The 22,835-nt window shown below is 39.0% G+C and overlaps 1 long non-coding RNA gene across 9 annotated transcripts in view; it reads right to left on the reverse strand.

Annotated features, from left to right (window-relative positions):
- Window positions 1-22,835, reverse strand: part of LOC120757144 (uncharacterized) — a 150,368-nt gene that overhangs the window by 69,718 nt on the left and 57,815 nt on the right. For 6 of the 9 annotated variants that reach the window (XR_009208191.1, XR_009208197.1, XR_009208195.1 and 3 more), the window contains exon 2: window positions 10,959-11,054. The exons of 1 other annotated variant lie outside the window; for it this stretch is intronic. This is a non-coding gene — a long non-coding RNA (uncharacterized LOC120757144). The remainder of the gene's footprint in view (window positions 1-10,958; window positions 11,055-22,835) is intronic. 2 more of the 9 variants (XR_009208194.1, XR_005702378.2) reach the window with 1 other exon arrangement.

A 22,835-nucleotide genomic window follows, 5' to 3' on the forward strand; every position in this document is an offset into this window, starting at 1 on the left:
GATCGGGATAGGGATGCGGATTGGATCAGATCGAGATCCGGATCGAGACGCGGATTGGATCAGATCAGGATCCGGATCGGGACGCGGATTGGATCAGATCGGGATCCGGATCGGGACGCGGATTGGATCAGATCGGGATGTGGATCGGGACGCGGATTGGATCAGATCGGGATTGGGACGCAGATTGGATCAGATCGGGATCAGGATCGGGGCACAGATTGGATCAGATCGGGATCCAGATCGGGACGCAGATTGGATCAGATCGGGATCAGGATCGGGGCGCAGATTGGATCAGATCGGGATCGGGACGCGGATTGGATCAGATCGGTATCTCGATCGGGGCGCGGATTGGATCAGATCGGGATCCGGATCGGGACGCGGATTGGATCAGATCGGGATCCGGATCGGGACGCGGATTGGATCAGATCGGGATCCGGATCGCGATGGAATCGGGATCGGGATCGCCGCGCTCCCAACTGCGGCCTTGCAGCGCCACCTGCCGGCCGTGCCGGGCAGCGCCCGCCGGCCCCGTGGGCACGGGCCGGAGCTTTTGGCTTTTGGAAGAAATCGGATTAATTTGAAACCTGCAGAATTTCCTGAGGAAATACAATTACTCTGCTTTCTACACTGATCTGCCTCGAATCAGGTGGTTTCCCTGCCTGCCTCAAAAACATGGAATGTGTTTGAATGCACCTGTTTAATTGGAAGACGATAACTAAGAATAAGAGGGATCTTGCATCAACTTTGATTTTCCTCAAAAAGAAATCTCATAAGCCAATTAATCTTTGCAGAGTGCAGATATTCCCTAGGAAGAAAAGACTAGAATAATCATACAACTTATGATTCAGCTTAAGGAAATCTGCCTTTCAGTCAGAAACATTGGTTGAATGTGTGTCTAATATACCTATTGAGAAAACGATCAGTTTAAACACACGCAGCTGTGTGCATTAATGTTTATAGCCGGCCACATCAGTATTTACTACACCCAGGAGCTCAGCAAGGCCTGGTGAACTTCCTTGGCTCAGCAGCTGTGAGCAGAGACCTCCACTGTCACCTGATTTCTGCAGAAACTCTCCTGCCTCCCTGCTGCACCATAACTCTCTTTCACATACAAACCCAAGCACTAGCACAAACCTTCCCATGGGATGTGGCAGGGAAGGAGGAGTTCAATCTAAACTCCCCCTTTCAGAAACACATTAAACTCATAAGGTACAATTTTGCTTTTCCAAATAGTCATTTACTGGAACCCAATAAAACTCATCACTTTCAGTTGACTGCTCTCCTCTTCTAAGAAAACCAGCAAAACAAAACATGGAAAAAGACAAAAGAAAAAAAAAAAGGAGCAGAAAAAGAAACTTCACTAGTATGTTTGTCAAATTGTTTTTTTAAATAATGGAAAAAAGATTACTTTCCATTCTGATCCTTCTTTCGTACTAAAAAAAAAAAAAAAAGAAAAAAAAATAAACAGGACCTATATTACACAAAGAATAGCCATTTATGCTGTAGTCTACAAAGCAAAGTTTCCCAGTCAATCACGGTCAATAACTGAAAGTGAGATAAGCAAAAATGTATTACACAATTTTCTATGCATATCAGTTCGGATGTTGTTGTCTAGAGATGTTAGAACCCAGGTGAGTCCGAGAGAAGTCTGCTGCAGTCCCACACAGCTGAATGGAACTGCCACACTCAGGACATAAAACCCCTCCCAGGCACGATGGGATGAGGTTGTGGAGCCTTCCCAGCTCCCAAGTGCCTCAGTGCCTGGCTGCCAGAGAAAAACAGTTCAGACCAATTAAGAATCGTGGCAATGGCACTGATGGTTTTTGCTCCTGTCTGTGCATTATCCAGACTCAAACCTCCATTTTACAGAGAAATGAATATTTTCTGCTAATTCTGTCTAGGTCTGAAAGTCATCAGGGATTGCTGTCACCATAGTGAAAACAAGGCTGACAATCCTGATATTATCAGTAAGGGAAGCCAGCTCTCCTTCCAGTACCTGTAGGCTTTGCAGCCTGAAAGGAATTATAAAGCAATATATTTAAGTATGTGGATAAAGGAAAATAGGTGGCTCTCAGAATACAAGTGTAGAACATTTTCAATGAGGAAAAAAAGAACTTTCTTGCACTAAGTTGGCTATCAGACAAGGATTTCAGGAAAAAAATCCAACAGGGGAAGTGTTATTTATTTCCATAATTCCTGACAGGTGACACCAGTAACAGTCACTCGTTAAACGGATCGCACCAAACAAACAGATAAAGTAAGAAAAGTGACAGCGAGAACAACTGTGATTTCCAGAGTTCCAATGCCATTCACATCTGCAGCAGGAACTCTAATGAAGTATTTTCTACCGTCTCTGCTTACAAAAGAACTTTACTTTACAATTCGTATTTTCAAAATTTTCTCTCCAGAAAATAATGCTGCTCAGAGAAAGCAAACAATTTTTCTGATGCCTACAGACAGAAATTCTGCTGCTAAATCACCATGAAATGGCTTCTCTCCTTTCCTCGGAACTTCATTATGTAAGTTGCCAAATCAGGTGAGACAAGATGGTGGGTGAAAGGTACGAAACAAATTCAGAAATACAGAATATTTCTGCCATTCACAGAAAACCAAATTTTTTCAGCTGAGGGAATGAATCAGACTCCAGAGGTTGGTCTTATATCTTTCTCCTTGGTTTTCACTATGCTCTCAGAAGGGGCAAAGATACCTCTGGGAAAGACTGCTTGGATAGAGCTTGACAGCTTAACCTTTTCCCCGATTTTTCAATTGCTTGGTTTACCTATAGCACGTCTGTACTTACAGCAGTAGCACCACCTTCAAGGCAGTGGTTTAGGAAGCATCTATCAGCATTTCCTCACCACAGAAAATGGCTCCAAATTAAAGCCTCCCTCAATCAGGAAGCAGTTAAAGCCCGCTGAAAGCAAAGCCTCGCTGAGCAGCAGGCAGTGCTGGGAGCACAATGGAACCGAGACCAGAGCCTGCACCTCGCTATCTGTCAGCCACCCTTTCTAGCATCAGACTAAAGAGACCCACTGAAGTCAATGAAAAGGTTTCCATGGAAATCAATGAGGTCTCAGTAAGGCTGTAAAGATGCATCATTAATTTTTTCAGCCTCGCTTTCACACACATCCATTCCCTCTCTAATATCAGTTCTTATACTATTTATATAACTCAGGATCTAATCAAGACGTGTACTCCTACTTGCTGGGAGCTGAAAAGATCACGCTGATTTGTTACTTATTTTTTAATATTTAGGAGGCACCCAGTTACACTGTGGATATGGGCTCCGTGAGAGCCTGTACAGAGACACTGAGAAGCAACGAAGCAGCTTGGGTATCTGCACACAAGAACTTTTACCTCTAAAGACCTATCGCATAGTTGCCAGAACAAAAATTGCTTAAACCCTAGATCAGTAGAATTTAAATATTGCAACCACTGTATTATTAATATCCAGAACAAGGCCTGATTTTTTTCTTGACTAATATGAATCTCATTTACAAAAACAAAACAAAAAAAGGACAACGTTGGTAAGCATCTTCCCTCTAAATATTATATAGTTAAAAAACTATTTAAAATCTCTCTTTTCTGCGTGCACAACACTGCTTTGTTAAAATGAAGCTTCTTCAGGAAAATGTTCATAAAATTGTTGGTTTATTGCTTCTGCTCCTTTTTAAATTCACAGTTGCTAGTATACATAGAAGAGTTAAGAAGCATGGAAATTAATAACTGCAGAAGCTGTGAGGTGCTAATGGCATTGTATTTCAAAAGACTAAAATGTGGGCAACATAGACTGTATTAGTATTGCAAAGTACAGCGCAAACTATAAGAAAAGATTTTAAATTATTTACCTTTCTACTTCAGCACAAATGTCCTATAACCAATTATCATGAGATATTGCCTAGAAATTAACCAGTCATCTTGTGTTTCTATCTCCAGATTTACAATTAGTAATGCTATTAATGTGGATCCTGTACTTAGCATCACTAATTACATTGCTATGAACTAATGGTGTTAAAAATAGCAATAGCCATCAACTACCAATTAATGCTTAATGAGAGCGTATAAACCCTGGCATTGTAATGAATTTCCAAATTATTGTTTCTCATGTGTCTCTTGAAGTCATACAAAAATGTGCATAACCTATGAAGGCAAGCAGTGAATAAAAACAGATTCATCACAAAATTTTGAACAGGAACAGCAGGAAAATGCTTAAGGATTAATTTACACCTTTCAGGCAAGTAAACAGCCAAATAGAGATACACTTTTACAGGTAAACACTCATTTTTACAAAGGTAAAGGATACAGTGGTCATTGAGATGTTTAACTGTTGCAGTGTTAAGCAGGGCAGGGCAAGAGCCTAAAACACAGGAAGGTTTTGAACACTGTAAATAGCATTAATAAACTGCTTTTGTGTTGAACTGTTGGAGTACAGAGTAACACTCAAACACTCACTTTTTCCACACCTAACAGGTTTTGGTTTTTGAAATGCTATGGTGGGCAAGACAGAAAAGGATCCCAATCACCTTTATCATAAAATGCAGCAGGTGCTGTTTACTCCAGCAACTTTCAGAAGTTAAAATCCACTTTAAGTCATAAAAACTGGATCTGTTGTGCCTTGGTGGAAAAAAATAAAGATCCACTACAGTTCTGATTTCTGGGGCACAATATGAGGCCAGGATCGATCCAGGGCTGGAAGTTAAAGGCAGAGAAGACCAAAGAAAATAGTAGACAGAAACAGGGAGAAAGAATTCTGAAAGCAAGTTGGAAATTCTGAGTAGCTGGGAGATTCAAAAGAGATCTTTGTTTAGCAGGGCAAACTGAACTAGGTAGCCCTGAAAGATCTATGCAGTGCTTGTTTGACATAAACTCAGAATTGTGGATTTACTGCTGTTCCCTACCCGGTGGATGCTCACCGTGGGCTCTGCTGCACCAACTGCAGTTAAAATGAAGCATCCGTGCTGCGAAGCAACGACAGGTAGGGAAACAAATACTGCTAAAATGGGAAAGATCATCCTTCTGGGAAGGAGCCAGTTAGATAAAACCCATGGAATGACTGACCCGTGGAACTGAAACCCTGCCATAAAGGGAACCCCCTTAATGCAAACTTAGAGAGTTGAGAGAGATGAGTGCCAGGGCAGTGACTGCAGTAAAGGCACAAGGAGCACAAAATTAAACTGCTTTATTCAAAAATGTACACATGGGCATAGGATAAAGGATGGAAAGACCAAACATGCTGCAGTCACAGCCCCCTGAGCAGCCCTGGAGGAGCCACTGAGGGGCACAGCAACTCCCTCCCTGCAGGGATCTGTGGCAAAGGGACCAGGGGAGAGCAGGCTGAGTTCTCCTGTGCCCTGCAGCCTGGGGACACCAGGAGCAGCTCCTCCTTCCTTCCATGGAGCAGTGTCGTGGGGGATCCAGCCTCAGCTCCACATGCCAGGTGCACCAAGCTGTGGCAGCAGCCCAGGCGAGGTGCTCTGTCAGCACGAGCTTTCCCGGGGGATACACTTCCAAGTGTTCTATTGTTCACCAGACAATGTAATTTTCCTCCTCTTTGCTCACTAAGCTCTGTGCACAGCTTTGATTAGAAAGAAACCCCAGAAATTCCAGATATCTTCCTAACTGTGCTATATCATGAACACATGCTGGGACAACAGTGAAAAGGCAGCAGCTACCCCTGGGAAGCAGCTCCATGTCTCCTGTTCCGTTTTGCAAGTCTCTACAAGGAAGAGCAGATACTAAATTCTATACAAGGAAGGCCTTACCCATCATTTACTTTCTTTACCTGGTTTACTTTTGGCAAAATTGAGTACTGGAAGGTGTTCTACACAGAGTTGCATTAGAAGATTTTCTCCCCTTAAATTTTGCTTTTTTTTTTTTTTCTTAACACATTTTATATCTCCATGCTGGGTCTTCACAGTGCTTTTTGCTGAAGAAACAGATGTTCCACCACAGCAAAGCAGGGTGGGAGGTGAGAGGATGTAATGTCAGAGGAGGCAATCCCCAGGGAGGCTGCAGGTCAGCACACTCAATGCTCCTTCCTCCTGTGAACATCCCTCTCTCCTCTATGACACAGAAATACCGTGGCCACCTTTGCTACACACTCATTCAGACCCTGATCATCTCAGACCTGAGAAGCCTTTTACCAAGGAACCTCGAGACAGGTTTATCTAACAAAACCCCTTTTTTTTTTTTGCCCTTCAATAACTATTCAAATGCTCTAATTGGAAAAGTTTGTTTTCTATATATGCTATTCACATTCCTCATACTGGAAAGAATGGCTGATTACAAACTTCAGGAAACAGAGACCAACTTTGTTCCTTGGGAGAAAAAGTACTTTGATTTCAATGCACGTACATAAATATATAAAGATAAGGTTTTATGGTTTGGATTTTAAATCCAAAGCAGTAGAGCTTTGTTCAGCAATTTTTTGCTATATACACTCACACAGTGCTCTCTTACAGTATTCAAAGCTAATCACTTTTTTGAATCCATCTCTTCTAGTTTCCCTACTAACAGGATTCTATCTCAGTATCCTAACAAACATTTAGACAGTACACAGTTATGGTGGGATTTTAATGCCACTCAGTGTAAACCTGTGAACCGTTCTTGAAAATGAGAAAGATCCCCCCTATATATCAAGATTATTCTTCCATTTTCTCATCTTTCTTTATCAGTAAATTCAAATTCTAGAGCACTAAATGTACTCTAGTACCAAAGCAAACAAGTAAAATTATATCTCTTTCTATGGAAATCAACTAATTTTGATCTGAAATGATTCTACAATATTGGAATTGAAATGTTTTCTTACAACATGGCTCTTCAGAAGTCCTTCACCTAAAATTGAGTTACTAACTCAATTCTACCTGCTTCAATTACTTCTCTGAAAATAGGCATCAGGAAATTGAAATGCACTTGTCCGAGAGGATGTTTAGTACAAAGCACATAAATTTCCTGCACTTTTAAACATGTAGCCATGGTAGCTTTGAGTCAGGCACCAGAACTAAGAATTCTCATTCAAACCTGCATCAATCTCCACTTTTTTTTCACCAAAAACATCAATCTACCGTGCCTCCATGGTGGGAAAACAGGCTGTATCTGATGTATTACAAAGGATTCAGAGCAGAACTGATAGCATACAGCTGGGATATTCTGGGAACACATGTTGGGAGCACATGCTGGGATTCTGGGAACAGCAGGGAACACACATGTAGATTGGCAACCACTGTGGTTAGTTTGTATGGTTCAGGGCAAAACTCAAAGCAAGAGTTGTGTAACCACGCACAGCTCCAGACTCCACGCGCAGGCACCGCTCGCTGCTGGGCACCATGTTAGAGATCATGCCTCTGCTTCTGAGATCAAACAATTAATTTTGAAGCTTAGCTGCTCTTTTAAAGTATTTGAAAAGTATGTTAGAGCTTAAATATCTACAGCCCTAGCATAATTCTTGGAAGTAGGTTTGTGTGGTTTTCATTCGCACCGCATATATTTGTTTCATTGATAATGGGGTGTTTTTAATACAAAGAGATTAAAATATTTGCTTTTTTTTCCAGTTCTTTGAAGTCCTATTTTTCTGTGGTTTTTCCGCTTACAAGCCAATTTCAGTTTAGAGTCAAACATTTGTATTCAAACTTAGAAATGCAGAGATATTTTGTTTGTTTTGTTTTCCACCAGCTCCATCATATGGTAATCTTTTTCTTCAGGCTCACTTCCCTGATGGAAGAGCTAAGTTCCTCTGAAAAAACCTTCTAATTAGAGCACAAGACCATCTGTAAAAGGGCTTAAAAAAAGTGAAGACTATCTGTACAAAATGAGAATATTATGGATTAAGGCCACATAGTAAATTGTGAATGAAGTTACTGAAATATTCATCATTGCACAGACACAACAAAAAAAACCCAAAGGCCAACTGTCCCTGATAATTTGGCTATGAGAATATTTTGCTTCACAAAAAAACCCAAACAAACAAACAAACAAACAAACAAAAAAAACACCAAGAAACCCACACAACAACCACAAAACCAACCAAACAAATAATCAATAAAACATAATTATAAGAGATTTTTCTTTGTAATAAGGAATAAACTAGAATTATTAAAGTCAGGTTGTATGCTTACAGAGTTTATTATGTAACCAATCAAGTTGCTCCATCCAAATCCTCCATCTTTAAGGAGTATTTAAAAGATACTAAATGTGGCTCCTATCTGCTTAGTTTTTGGCTCCAGTGCCACAAAATTCCCTCCTACTTATTTTTCTTAATATCACTGAAGATGATTGCAGAACTCAGTACAGAACCCATATTTACTGATATATTTGAAACTTTCCTTTTATGCAAAACAACCTTCTACACTATAATTCTGAGTTATACAACCTGAAACTTATCTGTATGTTAAGTAACATCTAAAATCTATCTCACCCTTATGAGAATACATATAATCCAATATCTACAAGTTTTACTTGTCATAAGCCCCAAATCATAATATATGACTGTTAATAAATATTAACTGCAAACAGCCAATCTATGAAAGAGATTCTCCCAGCATATTCTACCTGAAACAGAAATCAAAGGGGGAAAAAAGAAAAGGAAAGAAAACTCCAGTAGAAACTTATGGTAAAATAATCTCAAATGAGTATTTGCATTTCTGAAGAGACAATCATCCTGATTCCTGGGGATGAATTTGACATAAATTCTCTATGTCTGGGTTGGTTCAGACATGGCAAAGCACTTAGACCCTGGGAGATACTGCTCTGTATCTCTGTATCTCACTACTGCAGCAAGCAGTGGTCTCGTAGCACAGTAGTCCTGCTCATTAACACTTATGAGAGATGTGCACTCAGTTTGTTAATTCTCAAAAAAGGTACTGCATATAATGTTATTTAATTCAGTGAAAAAGTTTTCCTGAAGAGCTTCAGATCCCACAAGTGCAATTCCATATAAGAGTCTCCATTCTGTATAAGAATCTCCATTCAGAATAAGCCCAGAGCTCTGCCATGGGCTGAGTGTACGCTCTGACCCTCACACCACATATCCAGCTCTTAACCACTGCACTTCCAACTTTTTCTTTCTTGGTTTTCTACAGCACAAGACCATTACACGAGAACAAAATTACGTGTTTATTCTCCAATTCATCTGTACATGACAACATCCACGTCCAGTGTTACAAGGTGTAGTGACTTACTAACACAAGGTGGTGCTCTCTTCTTAGTAAACAGCTCTGCTTTGCAGCTTGTGTGTTTTTGAGAACTCCGGCCAGTTTTCAGAGGCATTTTTCCCCCAGAAGAAGAATTTCATGGATGTCAGATGTCAGAAATTTAAATAAGTACTTAAGCACTTTATTTTTTTTTTTCTCCCTTAAAGATGTTTTGCTGGATGACGTGAAACTTCTCACTGCATTTATCAGTTCTCCTATCATAGGTCTGCCTGCAGATATGCCATTTCATCTTCCAGTCTCTGTAGCTGGTCTCTCTCATCCAGCCACCAGCTGGATGTCAGCAGGACTTAAGGCTTTCAAAGGAGATACACAAGCTCTTTTCTCAGAGGTTGCTAAAAACCGTAACAAAATCTATTTCTTAGGTTTTTATCAAGTGATAAAAGATAATCCCTCAGAACAAAATAATCCCTCAGAACTTTATGAACAAGGTTTCCTCAGCACACTCAGCTTCCACTATGAGAACCTAAACACTAGATGAACTCCAACCCAGACACCATATTAAAGATCCAACCGTGGCTTGTTTCCTATTTGTGTTACTAATAATGCATATCAGTATTTCAGCTTTTCCATTTCCCTCCTAGGAAAATACTGGTAGGCTTTCATTGCCAGAGCTTCCAAATCAGCTCCCAAAATATCAATCATACTTCTGTCCATCAAAACAAGTGCATATTCAGCACTTCCAGATGAAAAGCCAGAGCCAAACAAAGTAATCCCACTTGCTCTTTACAGAAGGCTTTCTTTCAGATGAAAATTAATATTCAGAGCAAGTTCAACCATATGTTTTGCCCAGGTTTTGAATTTTTTAGGATTATATATCTGTCTAGCAACAACAAAATTGACATGCCAGTAATGGAGGTCAGCCACATACAGGACTCTGATAACTCTTTGTGTTTCGGTGTGGTTCAGATCCGTAGAGATCCTTGCACCACCTTGGAGCAGCCACAGCCTTTTATCTCAGTAAAAACAAAATCACAGGTGACAAACTAATTCCCAGTCTCTTACAGGTCATCCTGACCATCTGTGGGAGCCCTCTCAGAGCTGCAGGATACAAATTACACAGGTACACCTTGTTAACTATACGAAAATCAGCGCATCTAATCCTCGAGCAGACACCAGTGGTGGAAATTTCCTATTAGGAACTACATCCTTGCCCTGTGCAAAAGCGTATGCTACATAGTGGCTGACTACCTTTTGCATCACCTCCATAAATTTCACGGCAAACCAGAGACAGTGGAAATCCCAAAGCATAAAAAAGCAAGATAAACATTTTCTCGTCTCTTCCTTAGAAGTGCACCACAAGAATAGTAAGCATATGGGAAATTAGTTAATTTATAAAGACCTGTGTTTCATAAACATCTCTTTAATCAGATTACTCTGGTGCCACGGGATTGTGCCATGCTTTATTTCCTCAAAGGACACGCTGTTCGGTTACTATAGCATTTCTATATCTGGATTAATTAGAAACGGAAATGTGGATACAATTAAGTTTGAATTAAACATTCTGTGTAGGAGGGAAGATAATCACTGCTTTAGAATGATCTGGCTGCTCCAACCTGTGAAGTATCTAGCTATTCTCTCAATTAATTGGAACAGCACTGTGTGTTCTCGGAGGCAGCTAACCGCGGCTCTCTGTACAGAGTGTCTGTGGACATACTGCTTCTCCAACCTGTTATTTGACCTGCATTATTTGATGATAATAATAGTAATTAATATCCCTACACAACTCTTGAAGTCAAGCACAGTACTTACACTTTTAAATTACTCTGGTCTGGTTGCACCTCGTCTTCTGGCTGCCCTGGATTCACACCTCCTGCTGCGTTCATCAGCACATCCTGAACAAGGAAACTGAAGTGTAGGTGAATTCAGGCAAAGTTCTCCTCTGATTCACAGCAGAATGTATTATCAATTTTGATTTCCATGAAGAAGGGTCTTCATAAACAGGATGTTCTCTCAAAACAGGAAAAGACAAATCTTCCCCACTCCTGCCTCACATTGAAAAAGAACGTGTGAAAAGTGACCAAGGCTCAAGACCTTAGGGAGTGGGTTAGTATTGACGCAATTCTGTGCGCACTAATATCAATTTTTCTTTCAACAGAAATCAGAATAATCTTTATGCTTTATCTTAACAGAAATTCAGAACCATCAGAGGAAAGAACATTTCTTTCTGTATATACACAGAGATCAGCTCTCTTTGGTTGAGGACAGAAGTCTCAATTGTGTCCATTATAATTGAAATACCAGAGTAGGTGAGGGCTAAACCCACCCAAAATGGGATCATGAAAAATACAAACAAAATTTACTCAAGTTCTCCATAGAAAGTTTGCATGTGGAAATATAGCTCAAAGTTTAAATCTGATTTTCACATTTTAGGCCATCCACTGCATACGTGCAAGTAAATCAAACATAAATTAAACGACAATGGAAAATTATCCAAACTGCGTAATTAGAACACCCTGATCTTCTTATAGCCAAGCCCTTGGCTTTAACTACTACACCACATGGCTCACACCCTAATTAATGCATAAATTCAATGTTATAAAAATTTCCAAATCTTCTTTTCTTTTTTTTTTTTTTCCATAAAGCTGAGTTGGAGATTTCCAGTGTCGAGCAATTAGAAGTGTCTTAATCCACTCAGATACCTTCTGCAAGGCTTAGCATATGGGAAGTACATTTTCCAGTCTTCTTGTTTGGCTTATTGCTCTTGTTTTCATTTATGTCTTACTTTTTATATTAAATTTTTCATATTTTGTAACTTTAGTCACAAGTCAGCTTCACTGTGGATGGGAAAGGACTTAATGGTCTCCTACAAAATTACAGTGTAAATGAAGCAGAGATTCTCTTATGAGCCTATGTCACCTACATTTCAGTGGGGGTTTTATCCATCAAGTATGTAAACAATCCTGGGAACCCGCAGAAGGAGAAATTCTGTGCCAGGAGAGTGTAGCATAGTCCCCTCAAAATGTTTACTAGTTATTTGTAAACATAAGAATGACAGGAATAATAATGGAGAGAATTTAAATATCACCATGGAAATATTTACAAAAATGCAGAAGGAGAAAAAAAAAAGCTTCTGTGCATGTTTGTCAGGAAGCTGCTAACTGACACTCATATGCAAATGTTTTTAGAACTCAAAATAGGAACAAAGAACAAGCTCCTGGAAGTGTATTATTGAAAAGTGGAACTGTGAAGCAACTAAGTTTCCTTTTATAAAACAGTTTCCTTTTATAACCCTGGCACCTGTTTTCAAGGCACAGGCCTTGTTGAAAAAATTTCCAGCTTATGAGAAGTCTTCCACATGTGGCCATTAATCCATGTAGAGCATTTTTCTTTTAAAGTTTGAGGATGATTAGATAATCTGCTTTCTTTAAACAGAAAAACCCCAACCCAATATGGCCTTATTTTTGCCAACTCAAAACAAGCACAGCCTTTAACTAAAAGTCTCTTAAACAAGGTTTCAAAAACTGCAAAGGCACATTATTTCCATGTATGTGATGAGTTTTAGGAGAAGCTTGGTGGAGATTATCGGAAAATGAAATGTGACTATGGAACTTGCAAAAAATCTCCTGAAACATACATGGGTGGTGACAAGACCAGTGATGTTTTACAGTAGCTCCACATTTTCATCCAACAACACTTTTTCTATAAAGTTAAAAAAAAAAAAAAAAAAACAACCCTAGTTTTCCCAAGCCCCACTATAATACTTGAGGAAAACCATTTTTCCAAATGGAAAAATTCAAATTTCTCAAAATAAAAATTCATCAAGTCTAAGAAATTCATAATCCTTGCTCCCTATGATACTTTAGACATCCCTGCTGCCTGTGCTTCTGTTTTCCTGCCTCTAAAGCACAGCGAACACAGGAATACTGGCGAAACATCTTATGAACTCTTTCAGAAAACTCATGCTTACCATTCCCTGGGGTTGCCAAGGAATTATAGCAGATGCCATCAGAACATCTATTCAGGAGACCACATCTCTGCAAACATCAGTTCTCAGGACAACAATGAGAAAAAATCATCAGGAATCTTCAACCCAAAGATCTTTTAATCCAAAGTTCTATTTGGAGTTAAGCAGTCGCCTTTCTACATATGGCACAATCTGTTCTGTAGTAATTTTGGTGTCTAAGCTCACCATGATACATAAACCACATCACTGAGTTCTGAAGATGGGGGATTTGGAGTGGCTCTGCTGTTTGCTACTCAGTTATCATCTTGGGTTTGGAGAAAACCAGAAAGTTTGTTATATAACTCTTAAGAAACAATTCTCACGATCAGAAGGCAGCAGACACAAATAGATCCACTCACACAGGGCTGAGAAATGAAGGAACATATCAGATCTAAAGCACAGCAGGCACCATTTTCCTGGTGACCTTTTCCTTGCAGCAAAGCAATGGCCCTGGTGAACAAATGACCAATTTGAGTCTTTTTCGTTTAACTGATTTTTGCCATCTGGGGGCTCCAGACCTGTTCCTTTCTCCCTGGGAAGGTCTGTCCCTGCTGTGAGTGGCTCTCTTGGTCAACAGCAGGAGGTAAGGCTGGTGGCAGCTGCCTGAAGAGAGAATACATCAACCTATTACTGCTTCATGCAGGAACGGCAGCCACTTCCGATTGTGTGAGGAAAGAGAGGGAACACTTGTTTCACCCTCAGCAATCTCCCCTATTTCAACCCTACCTATAAAAGTTATTCACACAGCTCCTACTGAGCTATGCAGTCTCCAGTGTCCTTACAACACTCCCGCATTGCAGCAAAGCATATTCTATCTTTGTGCACATCAAAACTTGAGGCATTGAAAAATAAAGTAGCTCAAGGTAACAAAAAGTTCATAGTCCAGAAGACACATTCGGTATTTGGAGGAAAAAAAAAAAAAAGTCTTTAGAAACAGAAAAAAGCTTACTTTTACAAAATCCCCAGAAAATTTTCAGTTCCAAAAAAGTTGATCGATCCACAAAACAACCCAGTTGTCACACTTTTCTATGTCTTCACCTTAAAATACTTAAACCAAGCTGAAGAATCAGACAGCCATCTTGCAATAGGTCAGACAGGTAGCAAGGCTAGACTTTATTACTGAGCTTCCTGTACAAAAATTCCTGGAAAAAACTCTTCTACAGCTTCAACTTGCTCCATGGCAGTAAAGCCACAGCATGTAAAGTGCTTTCTGGAGACTCGAATCTGTGAATACACCAGTATCTCAGTCTGAAATGGGGAAGGCAGAGGATGGAAATGAGATTCTTACAAATGAAACCCTGTCTGAAAAAAAATTTATTGTCACTAGAGGCTTAAGGGAATTGTAAGGCATGACCTCCAGCATCTCTAAATCATCAGGGCAGATATCACATTACTTTGGTGTGACTGTGCAGCAGAAGATGGGTTTAAGGAGTCTATCTTAGCTTCTACCTAAGATATAAGGGTAGGAAATACCAGCTTTATTTGATCTGCACAATTAGTTTCAACTCATCTGCAATGAGAAGATTCATTTTACCTTGATGCTACTGTTATTTCATATGATCCCAGCACTCCAACTTCCAGCATCAGAACATATGACAAATAGACACAAAAATTCATTATTTTAAAAACTATGTGAAGATCACGAGAGATTTATCATTAATTTTACATGACTGCTTTATGTAAGATCACTCTTTGGGGTCACTGTCTTACAGCAGATACCAAGTTTTGCCTTGGCAGAGTATTCAGGGTAGAAGTCAAGACACATGTTCCACATAAACAAAAAAGTGAAGCATTTTTTTGGCTTTTTTGTTATCAGCTTCCTCCTAATAATCTTTAGAGAGAATATTATATAAAGTGTGGAACTTGTTATTTATTTTTAATTTATATTTAGCTAAATAAATATAAAGCTAAATAAAAGTTAAATATATAAAGCTAAATAAAAGCCACTAGTTAAAATACTGTATATACTGTAATTACACCCTCTAATTCAATGCTTTTGGTCACGCACTTAGCATAAGTAGTTGTAATTACACATCTAAGGCATGTAATCATATAATTATTAAGATTCACAATTCAATTATATAATTAATGTATGCAAATACATAGAATTATCCTGTGACATTGATTTTAAGTAGAATACCCCACTAATCCTGAGGGGAGTTCTGCTTAAAAACTCATTACACAATACAACTTGCAAAGGACTATACTGACAGAAAGAAGGCAGACCCACCGTTATGATTCTTTTGATATCTGTGTGAAATTTAAATAAAAAACTTACAGATAAATAGATGATACATAGATAGATAACCAAGCTGTACACGCTCACAAAGGTTCTCAAAATGGAGTAAAATATTCACAAGCTTGTTTTGCTGACCAGCATCAGTAAAAAGAACTATCTTCAAAAGTACCCTACTACTTGCTAAAGAACTGTTATGCCCTCAAAAAATATATGAAATAAGCAATGATCTCTTTACATGTTTCAATTTAAAAATAATAATAATAATAAAAAAAAAAGTGATTTATTGTTTCTTTCACAGGAGTAGAAAAAGAAAGAAAGAAGCTTTTCAAAAATAAGGAACACAGCAATCTTATTTCCACTACGGTTGGTTTTTTGTCTAACCACCAAAAAACACTTAAAAATATAAACCTCATGAATACTGACCCCAATATCTATGCACATTTTTGTTAATGCTTTTAGTAATTTTTTTGCCACTCTTTTCTTCTCCTAGTAAAAAGGGACTTCTAAGACCAGGAGGCTTTGTGCAGAACAAGAGAATAATGACTGGTGCATTCAGGGAGTTTCTCTCCAAGAGCAGAAAGTGACAGAAGCAAGAAAGCCACTGCCAGACCAAGGGGACAGTAACCTTCCTGTTAAACCACACAGATGAGGCACTCTGACTCCCAGTGTCCATTCACACTCACCACTGGCAAATTGGATTTGGAATTTCAAAAGATGACAATATCTTGGTATGAGCTCCACTGGAGAGGGGATTCACCTTTCCCTGTACATTCACCTTGAAATGGTTTGAAGAATAGGCATGAAGAGTTGACAAGCAGCCATTCCCCAAGAAAAGTGATGGGGAAAATCCATCATCTGTGCTGCAACAAGCCCCAGCACACGCAGTGGATTTGGTTATTAGTAACTTGGCAGGAGCATTGTATTGGAAGAAACACATCAAATTAAGCACCATGTACTTGAGCACATCCAGACTGGAGGGAAGCACTAGGATGTTTTAACTCTCTTGTATGCCGCATTCCCTCTGCCCTACACTCTACTGTAAAAAATTTTATGATTATATGTGTAGTTGTGCTGGGGAAACTCCTTGGTTACAAACTGAAGCAGGTGTATCCCAGTGGAACCCTGACTGGAACACAGTGAACCTTAAACCACAACAATTAATAACTGATTGCTGGGAGCTCATTGTTATATGTGACAGATTCCTACTCATTCTAGAAATAGGCAGAAAAATAAATTCTCAAATTTTTTTCCTTTAAGTTTTAGTAGCATTTTCCTTCAAGAAAAAAAAAGTCAATACCCTGTATGTCCCCTGGCTTGAAGATACAAATCAAAGTTAATATTTAACAGTATGTGTGATAACAAAATCAAATATTAAATAATCAAACTTCTCAAATATCAGAAAAGCTTTAAAGATGCTACATAGATATTCACAGGATCTGGGATGAAAATATTTTTTCCACTAAGATTGATATTTTTGTTATTCATCTGAAAGATATAAGGGCCCATGCATAGTCCAGGATCTTAAAAGTGATTATAAAAAATGCTTCACTGTCTATTTTGAGTTTAAATAAGTAACTGTAACTGCATGCTAATGTTCAAAAAAGAAACTGCATTCTGCCAGGAGAACACACTCAGGCAATGCTATTTACATTGCTAGGTACTGAAGGTCAGGAACAGACATACCCAAACTATTTCCATAAGACTGGGAAAAACCCAGACTCCTCTAGTAGAAGGCTCTGAACCAGAGCCTATTTCATCATCAATTAGCACAACATGGCTCTGATCTTAGATGGTGTTTCTATCACAGGTTTCCTACTCCACAATTAATAAATAGCATTTATAACCTGGTGAGCAACACCTCTGCCGGTGATCTCCATTATTTTCCAAGTATTCTCTTCTATCATTGCTGAGGAATAACATAGCTAGCCTTGAAGAGGAATTAATCTCTTTTTGAAAGGTTACCAATAGCATTTCTCTACTGGCAGTATTTCAAAGAGAAACTACTGCTTCTCTCTAAGACCCTGCAGCTCTTTGTAGAAGGAATGGCTATTCTGAAGTACTGTAATGCAGAAACATTGTGTGTTCTGTCTGAAAAATCAAACCAAACTGAGAGGTCTTGAGGGATCTCACAAAAATAGGATGGCATATTTCTATTCCTCAAAAATACCCACCTTATCTTCACACAGCACGACCAACATAGGGTTGTTTCCTCTAATTTCAGGGATTTTGCCATGTGATACTGAAGTATTGGAACTGCTGCTGCAAGACTCTTTCTGCAACAAACCACAGAAAGAGCTCACACTGGATGTATTTATTCATCTTTGTTTGTTGCTAGCAACACCTTGTGTTTTAAACACTTCAGTTGATCAGCTTAGGTTTATCCTTGATGCAATGGTGGAAGATAGCATCATAGGAAATTTCATAGATCAGACCCATTCCAAGCCCACACCTTTTCAGTTTTTCCCCTGGCCTTTCCTTGATTTTCAGGACCAGCTTACAAAGAGTATTTCTGACTAGACAGGTGTTGTCAAGTTCCTGCAGTGGTTACTTTTCAACAATTGCTGTACTGAATAATTCAATTCCTTTTTGTCATTACTTGGTTTTAAAAAACTGGTTACATTACAAAACAAGCAAACCCACAAAGCCCGGAAAACAGCCTTTTTTTTTTTTTTTTGCATGTCCCTTTGTTGGCAGATCATGATGAAGTGTCTCTTTTCCAACTGCCTTAGGAAAAGGTAAGGAGTTTCCACTTTTCTCTTATTTTTTTCTGATATTGCTTAGTGAAACATGAAGCTCCTTCTCTAATGAAGGTTCCCTGCTTACACACTTGGCTCTTTCCCTGCACATTAAACATCTGGGCTAGAATTTCAGAATTTTGAGCTTGGTACAGAGAAGGCAAGGGCTCCTAAGCCAAACCAGTTTTCACTTCTGACTCAGCAGGTCAAAGCATGTCCCAGAGGCATGTACACACATTTTATCATTCTGCTCCACGCTGTTGGCATGGTAATTGACCACTGCAAACAGAAGAGTCATGAAAGTAATTAAATGTTATAATTTAGACATATAAGGATTTTGTTGCTGTGGGAAAATCCAGCACTAGACTAAAATAGCAGCCAGCAAATACCTTCAAATGCAGAATTCAACACATTGCAAGACACTACCTGCCAATTTTTATACAAACTTTTATAAAAAAATAATTTGGACAAAACACAGACACACACACAAAAAATCATGCCAGTTTGAAACCTGTTTTGGTAAACTTGAACAGCTTTGATATAAAAATCAGTGATGTTGTAGATTACTTGCACTATAACACATTTATTGTTGCTGCCCCAAGTGGCATTAAGATGAAAGACATTTTCAGACTGATGGTAGAAAATTATTTATTTCTAATGAGATAACATGGATATAGGACAGTAGCCTAGCATACTAATCTCTTCCCCAGCTCCTGTGAATCAAATTTGAGCACAATGCTAAAATATATGCCATGTCTTCCAAACAAAGACATTTTGGTGTATCTGTACCATTTCATGTCATTTCTAGCACTGCAGCCCAGCCCTTTTCTCTCTCCACCCCTCACCCTTCCTGCTTCACAGACCAACCAGGATGAAAGAGGAGACTGTGTGTGACAGCTCCTAGTTCACAGGGCAGCAGCATTCTCAAGAGCCTGCCTGTGAAAAGGGTTGACAGCTGCAGACAGACTCCAAGATCTGCCACCGTGAATATTTGATATCCCATAATGCCAAGAGCTGCTAACAAACCTCAAAAAAAGCCTGACCAATGAAGGTCTCACAAGGATATTGACCAGCAGCAGCCTTAACCTGTGATGCCAATCAATGCCCTGGGCAGCACAGTCTGTGTGAGCTTCTCCCTCACTGGGGGATGGTGTCACCTCCTCTGAAACTCTTCACCGCTATCTGGTAGGAGGAAGACAGACTTGTATCTGCTTTAAAATTGGACAGTAACATCAAGATGTATTCAATTAAGGTGTCAGGTCCCATCTCAAGTGTAAAAGGAGAAATGAAGTAGTACAATAGCATATCACAGCTGATAATTGTGTTTCTGTCTGATTTGCTCTAATTACAGATTGAACAGGCTCAGTGTTACCTGTAACCATTAATTACCTGTTCTATAACCCAAGTGCATTTTTTTTTTTCAGAGTTTTATAGCTAAGGTCCTAACCCTTATACAAGAATTGCACATAGAAGTTTAGGCAAGCTAGTAACTCTCCTTCCACACCCAAAAACTTCTTTTTTAATTTAGGGCAGACATTTCATTTCACTGCCATCATACTTAAAGGTAACTAAATTACCCCTAACAGAAACTCCAAATGAACTTTCAAATTCACATGAGAGCCTTTGCCAAACATATATTTTCAATTATACAGTAAGTGGTTTCATGCATGACTGCTGCTTTTTACATTGATTAGTAGGTATTTTTTGCTTACATTAAATTGTTCAAGGGCAGAATATACCATGATGAAAATTGGATTTCAGAAAGTTTACCTCATCACATTTTGAAAATCATATGTAATACAGTTAACATTTTCTTTTTTTTTTTTTATTTCCCTTCATGTCTCTAAATTTTGACAAGGAATTGAATGCAAATGCTGAGCTGTTTCCTATTACATATTTGCGACAACCATTTACGTCTCTAGAGCACATAACTACTTCTCACTGAAAGTAATTTTGGCAGAAGTAGCAGGCTTGTGGATTGGCCCTACGCAAATGTGAATTCCAGTTATGTTTATAGGGCTCTGATGAATACAAAGCTAGAACTACTTAAAACAAGACTACACAAACACAATCCTTTGAAGGGAAGGAACGTTTTAGAACTCTTTTACTCAACAGAGTACTTTTGCTAGAGGACCATGAATAATTATCATTAGACATCAGGAATACTGCCACATAAAACAGTTCTGAAAACCTTCTTACTAAAATGTACATTAATTTATTACAAGAAAAGAGCTAAGTGTAAAAGCAGATGAAGAACATTCCTGTTAATGGAGAATTTGACTCGGAAATATTTTCATTATTTAGTTTTAGGTTTTCTGTTATTTAGGTGTTCCTTATACAGAAAACTAAGTCTCTGATCTTCTAGAAGAGGACAGGCTTCACACAGTCCCTTACAGTAAATGGCTGAAGCCACAAATGTATGTGTTTCACAGTGCTGTGTTTGAGTCTTTCTCTAAGGAATTGTCTTTCAAAACATTGTTATGTGCCAAGATTAAAAGTATCACAGTCTGTCATGACACTGTAACCTGAAGTAAAAAAGCATTTGTGCACACTCAAGAAAACCCCCAAACAAACCAAAAATACCCACAAAACACCCCCTTCCCACACCAATAAAATATGATGTTACTAGAGTGATAACTAAATGCAAAATGATCCTGATAACATCAGTGTAAAGGTATTAAGATAAGGAGGCTACACTGAGAATTACAATTGATTATGTTGTATTTACAGAAATTAGGTATTTGCTTGCAATTCTGATAAAGGCATGACAGCTGACACTGCTCAGAGCACTCCTGATACTATTTATTTTTAAAATCCACAGTGTTACCCTTAATATTTTTCTTCTTTTGCTGTTCAAGCCATTGCTGTCCAATTCTTGTATAAGGGTTAGGACCTGAGCTATAAAACTCTGAAAAAAAGTTTTATGTTGTGTGTGACCGGAACAGGTGAAATGAGAGAAACAGTAAGTCAAGCAACAGGAACTCCTAACCACTTATCTCTGGGGAAATACACCTTTTTTCAGCCTTTCAAACCAAGGGCTTAAGGTAGGTTCCAAGGTTGGAACCATATAATTCAATAATTATATGAATAATTCAGATTCAGTTTGATATTCTGTATCTTTAGCCATCATCGTCATCAAAACAACCTCACACCAAGAGAAACAACACAGGGAAAATGACATAGGGATAATCTCATCAAAACCTGTTTCATTCTTTGAGAGTAAGGAACACTGTGATGTCTCCTCCTCTTTCTCTGTTTGTCCTGACAGGAGGTAAAAGCACCTTGGAGATGCTAATCCTCCTACAACACTTGATTTTGCTGTAGGAATCATTAGTTTTCCCCTCATTAACATAAAACTTGTATAATTAGATATCAGACTTGGGTACTTTTGCTGAAGAATTTCATTTCTACCCTGGCAATTCACTGCAAACATGATGTTGTGCTTTGCTGCCACAGGTTTCACTACTAATTATACCTGTCTCCCCCTGCCTGATCACAAATTTGGCCTATTTTCAGCCTGACGTCTGAGCTCCTCACTATTTCCTAGCTAGAGAAGGGTTTTAACCACTGCATATTCTTGTAGATTAATTGAAATAATTGAAAAAGGGAGGAAATAGTCAACATTCTCTTCACAAATCCTACTTACATTTATATAAAGTCAAAGTCAAATTCTCTAGGGTTCTAAGTACTTCCAGAGTTTGCTCTTCTCTTTTTTCCCCCTTATCTCATGAATATAATTCGTCTTTAAAAATTAATGATCCGCGTTTTGCCAGTATTTTTTAACTAACCTTCAACAGGAACAGACTCACTCCATTTCCATGTACAATCAACTAAGGATTGGAGTATCTTATTAAAAAGGTGTGAAATAGCATCTTCCTGCTTCTACTTCGGTTATGTGACCTGACAGAAGAAAATATTCTCAAATTCGCATCTGTGAAAACAGAAGTCTAAACTTCATCATATGGAACCAACAAAAGAGCAGTGCCATTGCAAACTTGTGCAAAAAAATCTCAGAAATGCCTGTCTGAAAGCCTTCCTGGATCTGGAGTAATCTTACGGATGGAGGTTTTCCATTTAAGACTGAAAACACCATGTTCCCTTCCAAAGAGCCTGCTCTCTTCTACCTAATTACCAGGGTAAATATGTACCTTTTACAAGCACATCAACTCAAACCAAATGCAGAGGCAAAAGCTGCAATCCACAGGCAATGGAAGTCATCTGCTCCCCAGGGCGACACTCCCTCCGAGTCACTGCTTATTCCCAGCACCGAGCACTAACGAACTCCCACCAATCTTCTCAGGCAATGAGGCCCCCGAGAGTCTCTGTGACGTTGTGCGTTTTATCCTATTGTCCTGCTCCCGTTGTTTGTTAGCTGCTGGTGCATCTCTCAATGCAATACACACTGTCTGACGACAAAGCAAGAGCACACCGTTCTCACCGCCTCCTGGTTTCGATGAACACCGCAGTGTTCTCTCGTTTGTTTCAGAAAAGACCCTCTTCCGTTACTCGCCATTGAATTTTTCAGGATCCAGCTTCCAAGCACTGCTCTGAACTTCTCCATGTGATTTACAAAGACTTTTGATGTTGCTTTTATCTATTAAAAATTCACCTCTTTGTATCATTGTCCTATAAAAAAATTGAATTGACTCTGACAGCCCTCAATACATTTCACTAGCCCACAAATCCTTCCAGGTCTTCTGCAGACATTG

Source organism: Hirundo rustica, chromosome 10, assembly GCF_015227805.2.
Source record: "Hirundo rustica isolate bHirRus1 chromosome 10, bHirRus1.pri.v3, whole genome shotgun sequence".
NCBI lineage: Eukaryota > Metazoa > Chordata > Aves > Passeriformes > Hirundinidae > Hirundo > Hirundo rustica.